The 15,201-nt window shown below is 42.7% G+C and overlaps 1 long non-coding RNA gene across 1 annotated transcript in view; it reads right to left on the minus strand.

Annotated features, from left to right (window-relative positions):
• Nucleotides 1-1,197: 1,197 nt before the first annotated feature.
• Nucleotides 1,198-15,201, minus strand: part of LOC128125232 (uncharacterized) — a 116,027-nt gene continuing 102,023 nt past the window's right edge. The window contains exons 11-12 of the long non-coding RNA XR_008223112.1: nucleotides 12,774-12,914; nucleotides 1,198-3,095 (exon numbers count right to left, since the gene is read on the minus strand). This is a non-coding gene — a long non-coding RNA (uncharacterized LOC128125232). The remainder of the gene's footprint in view (nucleotides 3,096-12,773; nucleotides 12,915-15,201) is intronic.

The following is a 15,201-nucleotide window of genomic DNA, read 5'->3' on the forward strand; positions in this document are numbered from 1 at the left end:
ACAGGACCCAAGTGCAGTTTCCAATACCCATATCAGGAGGTGCACACCTCCAGGTCCAGGGAACCCAACTCCCTCTTCTAGTCTCCTCAAGCACCTGCTCTCACATGCACAGACACGTACACTTACACAAAAAAATTTTTGTGTATATGGGGGAGCTAACTAAAACTAGAAAGAATGAGTCTGAGGGTGTAGTTCAGTTGGTAGATTGCTTGCTTCGCATGCCTGAGACCCTGGGTTCAGTCCTCAACACTGCATAAAAAAATCAGGCATGATGACACTCTTCTGTAATCCTTGGGAGGTGGAGGCAGGAGAATCAGGAGCCCAAGATTAATTTTGGTGACATAATGAATTTCAAAGTCAGCCTGAGATCCCATCTCAAAAATAAAAACATTTAGCCAGATTATTTTAAGTAATGTATGTAAGTGGGTAATAACCTAGATGGTGTGAAGACACGGTCAAAATCATAAAGAGGGTGGCTAGTTTGGGGTCTGGAAGAAGAACATCTTGCTTCAAATTACCAAAAATGATGTTGGATCCACCTCAACATTTCCAGATATTCCCTTGTGTGCTACCAGAGGCGCATGTGCCTTCTTGGACGGGGCTGGTAGGGAAAGTAAATGGCTACCAGGTCCCCGCAGCTCCAGTGATACTCAACAAAGGGACCCAAAGCAAAAGACCCACTCAGCTCATGGCTTTCTGGAGCACCCAAGATAACCAAACGTGTTATCCTGTTTTCAGGACATAACAACCACCCACTGCAACAGAGCAGAGCAAGGGGCCCGCCACCCTAATGCCAGGATACTAGTCCCCCTGGGTTAAGTTTGCTTTCTGCAAAAACCTCACAACTAGTCCTTAAGGCCAGTGACATTGTTGTCACCCAACGGAAGCTAAGGCACAGAGAGGCCTTTCCCTTCCTTGCTCAGCTAGACAGCTGCAAGAGTCCAAGCAGGAAGCCAAGACGTGTGAGACCCATGGGTCCTCCAACTATGGACCCAGAGCCAAAGCCAGTTTGTTGCAAGTTTTGTTGATGGCTGGTGAACTGAAAGTAGAGTTTGTTTTTGTAGGTGGTTGCAAGCCGAGGGGGGTGGGGGGGGTAGGCAGGAGTAGAACATTTTGTGACCATAAAACATACATCAAAATAAAATGTTTACATCTATAATCTATAAATAAACTTTTATTAGAATACAACAGCTCTCATTCATTTGCACACAACCCAGGGCTGCTTTCTTCAGAGTTGATTGGGAGACTATAGGCATTTCTTACATGTCCCTTACAAAGCACAGGAGGCAGAGAAGAACCTTTGTCTGTGGAGTTTCCCAGAAGAAAAAGAAAAAAAAAAGGAGAAGGAGCAGGGAAAGAGAGAGAAACTAGGAGAGAGAAAAATAAGAAAGAAAAGGCAGAGTCACAGTGGCGAGAAGGCTGGATAGAGACATGCAATTCCCGGTACTAAATGTGTGAAGATAAGGAACAGGGCAGCTAGGTCCGTCTTCCTCCTGGGTGACAGTCATGGGGGAGTAAATCCTTCCCCAAGTGACAACCAGGAAAAGCACACTCTGAGATTGGAGACCTGTAGAAATGGTTCAGGTGTTTGAGTGTTTTTCATAAAGTCGTGTAATTATTTTAATTAAAAATCTTTAAAATATTAATGGGGGGATTCAAAGCAGAGTTAATCATAGCGACTTCCCTCATCCCATGTATTAAGAGTCTGTCAGTGCTCCATTCAGAAATGCTGCTTTCTGGGGGGTTATAATTCAACCAAATAAACTGGCCACAGCCTGGAGCTTGACATGCAAGTCTACAGGGCAGGAATTAATGATTTAATTGATTTGAATATTTCAGGCTTATACATGGAAGGGGGAAATTCCTATTGCATCATTCAAGGAGGGTTGGTTAAAGATGAGTGGCCATTGTTTCCCTTATTAAAGCCCCCCCCCATCTGCCATAACAGTTCAAAAACAGACCTGGATGTAGCTTGCACCCAGAAGGTTCTAAACGCCTTACTTATCTCTTAAATTCCTGCCTAAGTTCTCCCTCAAATGAGCTTCATTAATCTGGAAATGGGAGGCTTTTGCCTGTTCCTGTGAATGTGTTTAAAATAAGCCTTTTCATTTTGGTTACTTCAATATACAACCAGTGGCAATCTACAGACTTACCTTCCCGACTGAAATCTGATCATTAAACCAACTTCACTATTAGGGGAATATCTGGCTGGAAAAAAAAAATGCATTTTATCCCTGAAGAATATGCCATATTAGTGAGAAAATTACTCGAAATGGGAACAAAGCTGACAACTGCTGCTTGCGGACTAATGGCCTAGTGTATATATCGTACCCAAAAAGCATGTCATCACAGGCTGTTGAGCAGATCACAGGCGTCGGCTTCTGGTTGGCACAAATGGGACATTAGGGATGTTGGAAAGGTTTTAGGGATTTGGGTGGGTTTATCTTCCCTCTCCCTCTTTTACTTAAAGGCGCCGGACGCAGTCCCAGCAACACCCTCAAGTCCGAGAGAGCTTGCTGGTCTCTGCCCTGTGCCGACATGGCCGCCAGCAGCCTCTTACTCTCGCCTCCCGCTTCTGCGTGGGATTATTCAGCAGCCATTTAATGCAAAATTGCATCCCGTGAATGGCAGAGTATTTTCTCACCCACCACAGAGTTGTTCAACTCAACCTATTTAGGGACTTGGAGGATGCCCCTGGGCCCCCCAGACAACAAGAGATGTTCGGGCAATGACTCCTTTGGAAGAGAGAAAAATTGTATTATTGAGCTGCACAGTGGAAGCAGCGCTGGAAGGGGGGAAGCAGGGAGAAGGGCCCTAAGAAGTCCTCGAGATCAAAATGCGAGCGCTGTAATAAGAGCGGAAAAATTGCGTTTGTTTCATTTCCAGCCCTTGATACTGTCTCCTTCAGGCGAACAGATTCAAATTTGTGGCCATTTTCTGTTCTTATTAAGGGGAAAGTGGCATCCATTTTAATAACGTCGAACACGTGTTAATAGAATGCATTTTCCAGCCACCTACAAACAGAGTGGAGTCATGTCTGCGGCTCAGAACACTCAAATAAAAGGCCCCTCATGCTCTGTCACCTGGTACAGGACCTGGAAAGGGTGGGGCAGGAACAATAGTGACCATTAGAATTTTATTCTTCTCCTCATGAGCTTCCTCAGATCTCCTAATTCAGATATTATTTTCCATCCATTTTTTTATATTAGCACATAATTCGCTTACTGCTTCTTTTGAAACATTTGGTGATAAGATGACTCCCACGAAGAGGCATGCCAAGAACACAGAAATGGATTGGTGATGCCCGTGAACACTGGGACAGTCTTCACAGTGGACTCAAAAGGCAGATAAGCACACTGGGACAAAATGCCGCAGAACAGACACCGTGTGTGTGTGTGTGTGTGTGTGTGTGTGTGTGTGTGTGTGTGTGTGTGTGTGTGTGTGAGAGAGAGAGAGAGAGAGAGAGAGAGAGAGAGAGAGAGAGAGAGAGAGAGCGAGCGAGCAGGGGGAGGGAATCAGCAGAGACAGACAGACAGACAGCTTCTACCCAACGTTTTGATCATAGAGAGCCTCAAGCAGAACCAGCCAGCACATCCAAGAATGCAGCGTAGCACTTCTGCCCTTCCCTTCCACACACAGCTCCCGGTGCCCCAACCCATTTGCCTGTGTCTGCTCGGAAAATGCAGACTAACGTCAGATACTTCAAAGTCAGAGCTGCACATCCCTTATGGCCATATAAAGAAAGGGTCTTCTTTTTTTTTTTGTGTGTGTGTGTGTGTGTGTGTGTTTATTTTTGAATCAGGATGTCATGTAGCCCAGGCTGGCCTGGAACTTACTATGTAGCCGAGGATGATTTTGAACTTCTGATCCTCCTGCTTCCACTTCCCAAATACTAGGATTACAGATGTGTGCCACGGTTGTGGTTAATCTTGGCTGTTAACTTGTCGCCACTGGGAAGAGGGACCTTCACTTGAAGGGCTACCTCCATTAGATTGTCTGTGGGTCGTTGTCTTGATTGCTAACTGGTGTAGAAAGGCCCAGCCCACTGTGGGTGGTGCCGTCCCTAAGCAGGTGGGCCTGGGCTGTATAAGAAAGGCATCTGAGAGCAAGCCAATAAGCAGGGCTCCTCTGTGGTTTCTGCTTCAAATTCTTGTCTTAAGTTTCTGCCTTGGCATCATCCCTCAATGGCTGACTACAGCCTGTAAGTTAAAATAAACCCTCTCCTCCCCCAGGTTGCTTTTGTAATGATGTTTATCACAGCAACATCTAGTTTAACATGAACTGAAATGACCACCATGTCCAGTTTATGTGATGCTGGCAAGCATTTTACCAACTGAGCTACATTCCCTAGATCCCTAGCCCGTAATTTTTTTTTAAGCAGAAGTTTCAGGGCTGGAGATACGACTCAATGGTTAAGAGTATTTAATGTGCAAACTTGAAGAGCAAAGTTCAAAGCCCAGCACCCCACTGGTAAAAAGAATGGCATGGTTCCTTGTACTTCTGTAAGGCCAGCACTAAGGTGCATGAGACAGGAGAATTGCTGGCCACCAGTCGAGAGAGAGATTGAGAGAGAGAGAGAGAGAGAGAGAGAGAGAGAGAGAGAGAGAGAGAGAGAGAGCACTCTCCAGGTTGAGCAAGAGATTCTGTCTCCATGGAGGAACAAGGCAGACAGTGATAAAAAAGACACCCCAAACCCTTTTCTGGCCTCCAGATGAGCACAGGTGTGTATACCACACACATATGCACATATACTGCACATACATAAGCACAGACTGACTCACACATAGAAACACACTGCATACTCATGCACATGGCAGGGGGCAGAAGCTTCATTTATCTTGAGAAGTCTGTAAACAAGAAACATATGCAGGACCATGCAATATTTAAGCAGGCAGAAATATATAGTAATTACTTCAGGTACATTCCTGAAGTGAAAGCTGTTCTGGACACTGCAGAGGCTCCAGAAGGACCTCTCAGGTCCTGGGTCCATCTAGTGCCAAACAGTCAGATCTATAGAAGGGAAGTGTCTTGCCTGGTCTGTGGCCTAACTAGAGCCATGACTGCGCCATTGACTGTACAACATAGTCACGATACTATCTATATAATCACGAACATCGTTATCATTGTATGCCATGCACAGCACTTCAAGCTTCACACAGACACTTTGAAACAACCCTCCAAAGTAGGAAACATTCTCCCAATTCACAGGCAAAAAAAAAAAAAGGCTCATTTGATCATTTGCTCAAGGCCACAATCAAGGATAGAGCCCCTCCCCCTAGGAAGGAATGGGGTCCACCTCTCCCTCTGCTTGAGAATCTCCAATTCATCCTTAATCTATGACATTATGTCTCTCTCTGGCTGCTTCCATCTGGTAGCTTGGTTGGTGTCTTTAACTGTGCACTCCCTAGGTCCCATCACCTGTGTCAATAGTCAGCATCCCAGGACCAGGCCCTCAACAGGTGCCCTGACAGTATCGGTTGAATGAGTGCAATGCTGCCAGTCCCGAGCTCTGATGCCATTCCCTTCTGATGATGCTGGTCATTAATCTCCCACTAATACCAGTCGAGCGCACACAGATAAGAATCTAAAGGGTGCCCAGCAGAGCCTGTGACTTCTGATTCCAGCCAGACTTCCAGCACCATGGGTTGTGAGAGGCTCCCTGTTATCTTCCACTCACAACCAGTTCTTCAGGAGACACAAAGCATAGGCCATTGTATTGCATCTCTCCAATCCAGCACTATGTATGGTCACCGGAAACATCGCCCCTGCCATTTCCTTCCCCTTCCTTCCATTTGCCCACACACCCAGCTATTGAGTCCTCACTCCTTCCCACATGTGTACCCACCCCTGAAGGGGCAGTATCAGTCCATCAAGAAAGGGGTTATTTGGAGTCTATAGCTGGACATCTGCAGCAGGCAGGCTTGCACTGTTGGGGTGGTCTTGGAGCATGCTAAGGTCCTACGCTCAGCGACCTCTTGCTCTGTCTCTAGGGTCATTACCAAATGAAGCTTTGCAAAGCTGACTTTGGGAGGGGCCCAGGAGTTCCCAAGCAGTATGTGTTGTTCCAGTGTTTGCTGGAAGGGTTACTTTTTAAGTAGAAAACACCATCTTTCCACTAATGAAACCAGCTATAAGGGCAACTTAATGGCACAACTTTGGGCTGTTGAGCTATTGAAAAGGGAAGATTTGAGAAAAATAATCTCTTCTTGGTTTTCCAGAAAACCATATTGTTACTATCTGTAATAATCACACCATCTTGGGAAAATTCCAGTTGGAATAAATATTGAAATGTCTATTTTTTCATCAGAGATGAGGAAATAGGAGAATCCTGACAATATGAAATTCTAATGTCAGTATCTCACCAATCTGGATGAAATTCAATAAAGATATTTATATTAAGACTCCAGTGATACAATGGACTCCTTTTTGTCCCCAATAATTCAGAATTCTTTAAATTAGTCCACCCTGGGGATGAAGAAATGGCTCAGGAGTTAAGAGGACTTGTTGCTCTTGCAGAGGACCCAGGTTTAGCTCTAAGCACCCACATGACATCCTAAACTCCAGCTCTTGGAGATCCAACACCCTCTTCTGACCTCTGTAGGCACTGTACACATGTGCTACACATATACACATAGAGGCACACACACATAAAATAAAAATAAATAATAACTCAAAAAAACCTTAAATTTGATCATCCCCCCCCCCATTCATCATTATTACTAATGATTTTGAATGTGGATTTTTTAACCTCTTATTTATCAAATGCCAACACATACCAGCACTGGTTTTATCCTGTAAATGAACATGATTTGACTTATTCATCCAGATCCCTGAATTAGCCCATACATACATAGCCCTACATCTCAGAGCCTTCAAAATGCCCATCCTTTGAAGTCCTGTTCTCTTTAAGGTCTCTAGTCCAAGCAAATAATCTGAAATTTTAAGATGCTTTGTTTATGAAATTGGTCAGTAGAAGGCTATTTACAGCAATAACAACATATGCACACAAAACATGAAACAACACAGAAACACAATAATTGAGGAATGTTTAGGTAATCTGTGGTATATACACATGAAGAAATACAATAGGGTAAAATGTTCATAACCCTGTGAAAACTGATACTGTAAAAACAAGGCATAGCTCAATATTTTAAAAGATTAAATGTATGTATTACAAACACAGATATAGGAAAAAAGAAAGAAATACCTTAAAATCTTAGCTGACTTTCCAAGTAATTCCTTTTTTTACATTTATTGATATTTATTGATTTCAAGTGTGTGTGTGTGTGTGTGTGTGTGTGTGTGTGTGTGTGTGTGTGTGTGTGTGTTGCGTGCATTTGTCATGGCATGAGGTCATGGTCAAAGGGGTTCAAACACATGTGCACCCAGCACAGAGTCCGTACTTAATGACACTGACCATCAACTTGTTCAAGTTTTTAATGTATAGATGAATACCAATAAAGACATAGATGCTTTCTGATTTTGCTCTCTATAGAAAGAGGTATGGTGGTGTTAAGGAGCTGAGATTTTTTTACAGGTTAAATCTGCCTCATAAATGTGTTATGGGTTACTTAAAGGCAAATGTGTGATTAAAAAAAAATACAAGAGTTATTCCTGAGCCAGTATTATAAAGCAAATACTTTAATAAGAATGTGAGAACATGAACAAGAAAGAGAAAGAGAAAGGGAGAGGAAAGAAATCACAAGCAGGTCTCTGGGGCATCGAGATGGCTCACGGTGAAGGAGCATGCACTGCAAGAATGTAGAGTTCAGTGTCATCCTCAGAACCCACGTGAGGAGAGAGTAAAGAAACTGACTCCACAAAGGCGTCCTCTGACCTCCACATGCATTGTGGCATGCCCACGCAAATCCACACATCATGCACGAAAACACTCATAATAAAAAAAAAGTTTCATAGAAGGAATAGCAGGGTCTAGATAGGTAAACCAAGTTTGGTTCCTGGACCCTCCTTCTGGGCTCAGCAGACACCCATCCACACATGGCATCCGCCCACACAGACATGTACATATACACATAAATAAAAACTTAAAAATAAATCTTTTTTTTAAAAAGAAGGAAATAGCAATTCTGGATAGCTGAAACAGTGTGAACCTGTGCCCTTCAGCAGAATACACACTGCTTCCCCACCCCACCCCAGCACTGGGAGTTGAACCTGCGGCCTTGCACAGGCTAAATCCGTACCACTAGTACACAAGTCTCATGATCATGTTCTTGACAACCTGATTTCTCAGCACCTTAGGCAAGGAGCCCTGCACAAGCAGCAGCCACAAAACTTAGCCAGACCAGGGGTAGCTTAGTCATCCAAGGCAGAGGATAGGGATAACAGATATAAAGGGGATCATACATTCATCCTAAGGACATGGCACTTCCTGCCTGGTCAGAGAATGTTCCAGAAACCCTGAACACTGTGTTCTTTTAAGTCTCATGTTAAGGGATTGATTGGTTAAGTTAACCATTTACCAAACTCTCTCCTAGAACAGGAGCTGGATGGAATGAGATCCAGGAAGGGTTGTTTTGCATTTTTATCAAGTATATTTTACATATAATAAAATATGCCCTTGTTAAGCCTACCATTGAAAAAAATTTCAATAAATGTACACACACAGTATAGGATATTTTCTTTCCCTCAGAATTTTTCGGTTAGTCCCGACCTGTTCTCCACCCCTACACTAGATAGCAATCGATATGTGTCTGTCCTTGTCTACAAATTTTGACTATTGTAAGTGGATTCACATATCAAGTACTATTCATTTGTATGTGGCTTCTTTGGCTCAGCATCGCTCATGTGGTATACATCAGCAGCTTGTTCCTGCTTGTGACTGAACAGTGGTTCTTTGTGTGGATATAGCACAATTTATTTATTCATTTACCTTCAATGCACTTTGGAGCCCATTATCAAAACACTTCTGTGAATGTTTTTCTTAAGATTTATTTTATTTTTAAATTTGTGTGTGGTGGGAGGTTAGAGGGTCATAAAGTAAATGTATGTTTAAGGAAAAATTTCCAAGCAGACAAAAAGGTCTGATAACACGTATGAACTCACAGAGACTGTGACATCACTCACAAGACCTGAGTACAAGTTCAAACCAGACAAAATCCCAGCACTGAGAAGAGGAAGTGGACACAAAGTCCCAACCCTAAGCAAGCAGCTATTTGCCATTGATACATGGACAATCAGTTTGCTCCAATAGAGAGACACTAGGAGCCACACTCCAGGGCAGGCTGCATGCTCAAGCCAACACAAGATGAACTCCATGTTTGTTTGTTTGCTGTGCATTTTTTTTTCATTTTGTTTTGTTTAGGTATTCTTTGTCTTACTGGCCTTTTGATTGTTCTGATCTTTTGGTTTTTGGGGGGGTGGGTCGAAAGAGAGAGCAAGATCTAGAAGTTGTTAGGGAAAGGGAAAGAATATGATCAAAATACAGTGCATGCAAAAATTCATTTAACTAAAAAAATTGGAGGAAAAAGAAAATGGAATAATTATTTAAAACATCCATTCCCATATAATAAATACAACTTCATTGGGGGAAAATATGTTTTATAAAAAATTTGCGTGTTTTTTTTTTCAAGCCGCCAGCAACATGTAAGATTGCAGTTGCTTCTGCACTGGCACTAATATTTGATGTTGTCTGCCTTTCTGTGACCTCTTTAGTGTTCAAGAGACTATCTAATTATGACTTTGATCTGCTGACTTGATGTTGAGCATCTGACATCCTTACTAACCATTTGTTTACCTTCTTTTGTAAAATGTCTTTCCAGACATGTTTGTCAGAGGTAGATAACGGCTCAGTGGATTAAGCCTTTGGCCCTGAAGCCCAAGGCCTGGAGTTTGGATCCCCAGGACCCGGTATGTGCATCTAAACACACACACACACACACACACACACACACACACACACACACACACACCACAATTACACATATGTAGAACAGTTTGTCTTCTTACTGGGCTATAAGAGCTCTTTGTACTACTGGATATGAGGCCTTTGTCTCTGAATACAAGAACATAATATACACAAACACACCATAATAACATGTGACTATTAAGCTTGAAGATCTGGTGTGTGATCTAGGAAATTGTGCCTACTTTCAAGTCACAAAGATTTTCTTCCTCTTTTTCTAGACATTTCATAGTTTTAACTTTTCTAATTAGGTTTATGAACTGCCTTGAGATATCATCTTTGTGTGGTATGTGCTCATATTCAAAGGTTATATTTTCCTTAGGATATCAAGTTGTTTCATTACAACTTGTTGTGATCATTATCATTACCCCCACTGAACCATTTTGGAATCTCTGTCACATATCAGTTGTCCGTGTGTACCTGGGTGTACCTCTCAACTCTTTGCTTCTCCCCTGATGCAGGTCTCTACTTGAGTATTGCATTCTCTTAGTTACTATAAGTTTAGCATAAGCCCTGAAATTAGAGTATGTAAGTTCTACAGTCTTGTGTGTACATGTATGCATTGTACATGTGTGCATGCATGTCTTTGTGTTATATGCATGTGTGTGTTTACAGTTTGATTATCACTTTCTATCAAAAGGAAGGTCTGTGAGATTTTTGTTTGTGATCCCACTGAGCTGGTTGGTAGCTGGGGGGTGAACTGACATCTTAACAAAATGGAGTTTTCCAATCCATGAGCATGGTATAGCTCTCCACATAGAATTAGTTTCTCAACAACATTTGAGGTTTTCAGTAACTTTTACATGTGTTTCATATTTGTCCCTGAGTATGTAATAACAGAGGTTTTTTACTTAACTTACCATTGCTCATCACCAGGGTATAGAAACTCAATTGTTTTTTGAATATGGACCTTGTTCCTTCAGCCACACTATTAGTTCTAATGGTTAGTTCTTTGGCAGTTCCCTGGGATTTTCTGTATCATTGCATCTGCTAACAATACAGTTTTACTTCTTGCTTCACACTGTAGTGCTTTTTATTTCTTTTTATTGTCTTATTGTACTAGCTACAAACTCCATTATGATTCTGAATAGGAGTGGTGGAGCAAACACCCTTGCTTTGCTCCTGGTTTTGCAAGAAAATTGTTCAGCATTCATCATGATGAATCATGTTAAATGCAGGGATTTCATAGAGGCCTTTGAACAAATTCAGGGAAGGAGCCATCTATTCCTAGTTCACTGTGAAGTGGTTGTTGTTATTGTTTTTAATCATACACAGGTATCAATTTTCTTCAATATTTTTACTGCATCTGATAAAAGGACTACACTGTTTTTCTACTTATTTTTCAGTCAAAATGTTGATTTATGTTGATTGCTTTTTAATGTTTAACGAACCTCCTATTCCTGGGAGGAGCCCCACTCAGTTACATCATATTATCCTTTTGGATAGATTGATCTATTCAAGTTGCTAATACTTGATTAAATATTATTGCAATTATATTATGGAAATGAACCTTTTTTATTTGCATTTTTAATGCCTTAGTCTGGCTTCATGTCGAGGTAATGCTGTCCTCTCAGGAGAGAAATCTGGGTAGTGGAGGCATTAAGCAGGGCAGGGAACAAGGAGAAATGAGCCCTTTGTAGAATAAGGCAATCAATTGATCTGAAGTGTATGAAGGAAACTATCCCAGGGCTTAGTTACAGCTTTGGCTACAATCAGAAGATACTAGTGAGTGTTTTACTTAAGGCAAATGTTTGTGCCAATGATATGGCTTATCAGGTAAAGTCTCCCACAAGTTGTACTTTGACCCACACTCTTGAATCATGGCAGATATGTACACACACACACACACACACACACACACACACACACACGGAGTGAGTGAGAGAGGAAGGGAGAGAGAATGCACTATATTTAAATGTAATTTAAAAAATTTTAAGTGCTAAATACTAATCTGACTTTTATTTAAAAGCAAACAAACAAAAAAACAGCACTGAGAGTTGGGGGTGTAGCGCAGTTGATAGAGTTCTTGTCTAGAATGCATGAAACCCTGGGTTCAAGCCCCAGTATTTTATATTAAAACAAACAAAAACCATCACTGAGAAGAAGGGAGGCAGGGAGTTCACTCTCCTCCCAGACATTCAGACCTCTCCAAAATCAAGATTGCGACAATGCCCACTACATTTCCCGCATGTTAAGACACACCTGACTATGGACTGAATCCCAGGGTGTCATAGTAAAGTGGTAAGTTGCCTTGAAGTAGAAAAGGATGCTAGCTAGTGACTGCAGATAGGTTGGCCATGTTCCGGTGGATGGTCCCAAACCCACTTATACATGGTCAGTGCATGGGCTGATCTATCAATAATAATAAAAAATAATAAGGACATGAAATTGGGAGGGAAACAGGTTGATGGATTCTGTGGAGAGTTGGAGGGAGGTAGTTAGGGGCTGAATAAGATCAAAAATATTGCCAGGTGGTGGTGGTGCACACCTTTAATCCCAGCCCTAGGGAAACAGAGGTAGGTGGATCTCCAGATTCAAGGCCAGCCTGGTCTACAGAGTGAATTCCAAGACAGCCAGGGATACACAGGGAAAGCCTGTCTTGAAAAAACAAATTTATATATATGCATTGTATTGTAAACATATGAAATCTTCAAAGAATTTTTTTTTTTTTTTGTAATTTAAGGAAATCTGGGCAGGGTGGCCTATGTCCATAATCCCAACACTTGGGAGGCTAAGGCAGGAGAATTGCCTCAAGTTCAAGGCCATTCTAGGCCACATAGTGAGACCTTGTCTTAGAAGAAAAGGATGGAATGAAGAAATAAATGAGGAAGGGATTAGAAATCTTACTCACGGGGGCTGGAGAGGTGGCTCAGTGGTTAGAAGCATCTACTGCTTTTACAGAGGACCCAAGTTCAGTTCCCAGTATCCCATCAGATGGCTCACACCCTCCTGTAAATCCTGGCTTCTCTACTGCAGTCAGGTGCCCATACCCCTACAAAGAGAGATACACATAGTTAAAAATAATAAAAATAAATCAAATAGGTAGATCGATAGGTGATAGATAAGATGAGATCGTTATTTATTCATGTAGAAGGGAAGAGGGAGGGACGGGGGGTGGGTGGCTTCCATCTGCAAGCTCTACCATGAGAGAAAGAACTGAAAATATGTTTCCTGTGACTCTGGGAATTAGAACTAGGAACCAAACACTGTGTGAGTCCCAGTTTACCAAGAGGACCAAGTAACACCCTGGAAGGGATGAGCTTGCCTGGCAGCCCTGGACCAGGGACAGCTGCTGAGGAGGGGTGGGGCGCACAACAAAGGAGCTGAACCAGGGATGAGTCCCCTGTGGCTAAATCCCTCACAATCGGCGGCGCCTGCCCCATTCCTACCCCTCACCACTTGAAAACAGGCTTTTCTGTGTATCTCTGATGCTATTTGTCAGGGAGGAAAATAGGCCTTCACAGCCCTGGTTACCAAGCACCAGATGGGATGCTTGAAAAAAAGTTTTCATGAATTTTTAAAAACAGAGTAATTCATTTTTTTCCAGAAGGCCATTTTTTTAAATAAAAGACTATTTTTAATGTCAAAAGTACCTCTTTATCTCTCTCTCTGATTTTTAAAAATATATTAATTTTTGAGAATTTCATACATGTATATGATGTATGTTAATCATATTCACTCCTCTTCCAAAGTCCAGATCCCCCCTCACTCCCAAAACATCCACATCCATTCCCAATTTTGTGATTTTTGTTGTTGTTTTGATAGTCCACAGGTTCCAATTTGTGCTGTCCATATGCTCACGGATGTGGGGCCATCTGCTAGAGTGGGGTCCACCTACCAGAGGCCACACCCTTTGCGAAAATTGACTCTCTCCCCCAGAGCCATAAACTGCCAATACCCCCTCAGCTGGGGGGGGGTGTCATAGTCCCCCCTCCCTTTGTCCTAGAATGCTGACCGGCTTGATCTTGTGTTGGCGACCACAGCTGTGAGTTCATGAGTGCACTGGCTACATCCAGAAGACTCTGTTTTGGTCTGGTCCATCTGACTTTTAGCTCTTAATAGCTTTCTTTCCTTTTTTCTTTCTTTCTTTCTTTTTCTTTTCTTTTTTTTTTTTTTTTTTTTTTGATGGTTATTTGTTTGATTTTTTGAGACAGGGTTTTTCTGGCTATTCTGGAATTCACTCTGTACACCAGGCTGGCCTTGAACACAGAGATCTGCCTGCCTCTACAAGTTCTGGGATTAAAGGCATTAAAGGCATGGACCACCACCACCTGGCTAGTTCTTAATCTTTCTGCCAATTGTCACTGAACTTTAGAGGAAAGGGGTGTCCCATTTAGTCTGAACACTCTCCAGACACTTAGTCTCTGCACCTTAACCAGTTGGGAGTTTCTGCCTTAACTGCCTATATGTGGGGCTTTGTTACTGTTGTTGTTGTTACCCAGTCCATGGCCCAGGCTGGCCTAGAACCCATGCTCACCCCATCTCAGCCTTCCCAAGTGCTAGGTGTGAAGGCCTGCTCCACCATGCTCAGCTTCTAGCTCCTCTTGGTATTAGGTATAAAAAGCTTTTCATTTTACAGGACATTGGTGATCAAAGGTAATCTTTTTTTTTCTTTCTTTTTTTTTTTTTCACAACTTCCCTCAACAAAGTTAAATGTCAGAAACTGATCTCAAAGCCTCTCTTGCTGCTCCCAGAGAAACTTCTCTACGGGTAAACTATGATTGCCGTGGATGGTGGCTCGTGCTGAGACTCAGCTCTTTACAGTGCTTCAAAGCAGCAATGGTGAGCGCTCAGCCGTGATTGGGACATCTAGAGCACACTCCCCACCCCCATGTCCGGTTCGGCTCAGGGGACACTGCAGGAAAGGGGACAGGAAGAACGTTCAGAGTCAAGATGGAGGAAGTGTTGTGAAATGCCGTCCTCCAGACACGACATAGGTATTGGACACATGAACTCACGGAGACCCTGGTGACCTACACGGGACCTGCGCAAGATTCAGCTCGTTAACAACTCAGCACGGAGAGGAGAGGGGCTCTGGAGACCTAGTACTAGCTAAAGAGATAGTGGTAAGTAATGGCTGCTACAGGAGTGATAGTCACTTCTCTTTGAGGGATCCTCATGAAGCAGTGAGTCACCCCACAACCAAGTGCATATGGGAAGAACTAATTGGACTTGATGTGTTATCTGAAGAAAAAAAAAGGCCTTGAAATGGAGGTGTACTGAGGAGAGGGCCGGGGGGACGTAGGGGGGGGAGTGGGGGTGTGGATAAGACACATTAT

The sequence above is a fragment of the Peromyscus californicus genome, unplaced genomic scaffold, assembly GCF_007827085.1.
Source record: "Peromyscus californicus insignis strain IS unplaced genomic scaffold, ASM782708v3 Scaffold_4__1_contigs__length_199733344, whole genome shotgun sequence".
Classification (NCBI taxonomy): domain Eukaryota; kingdom Metazoa; phylum Chordata; class Mammalia; order Rodentia; family Cricetidae; genus Peromyscus; species Peromyscus californicus.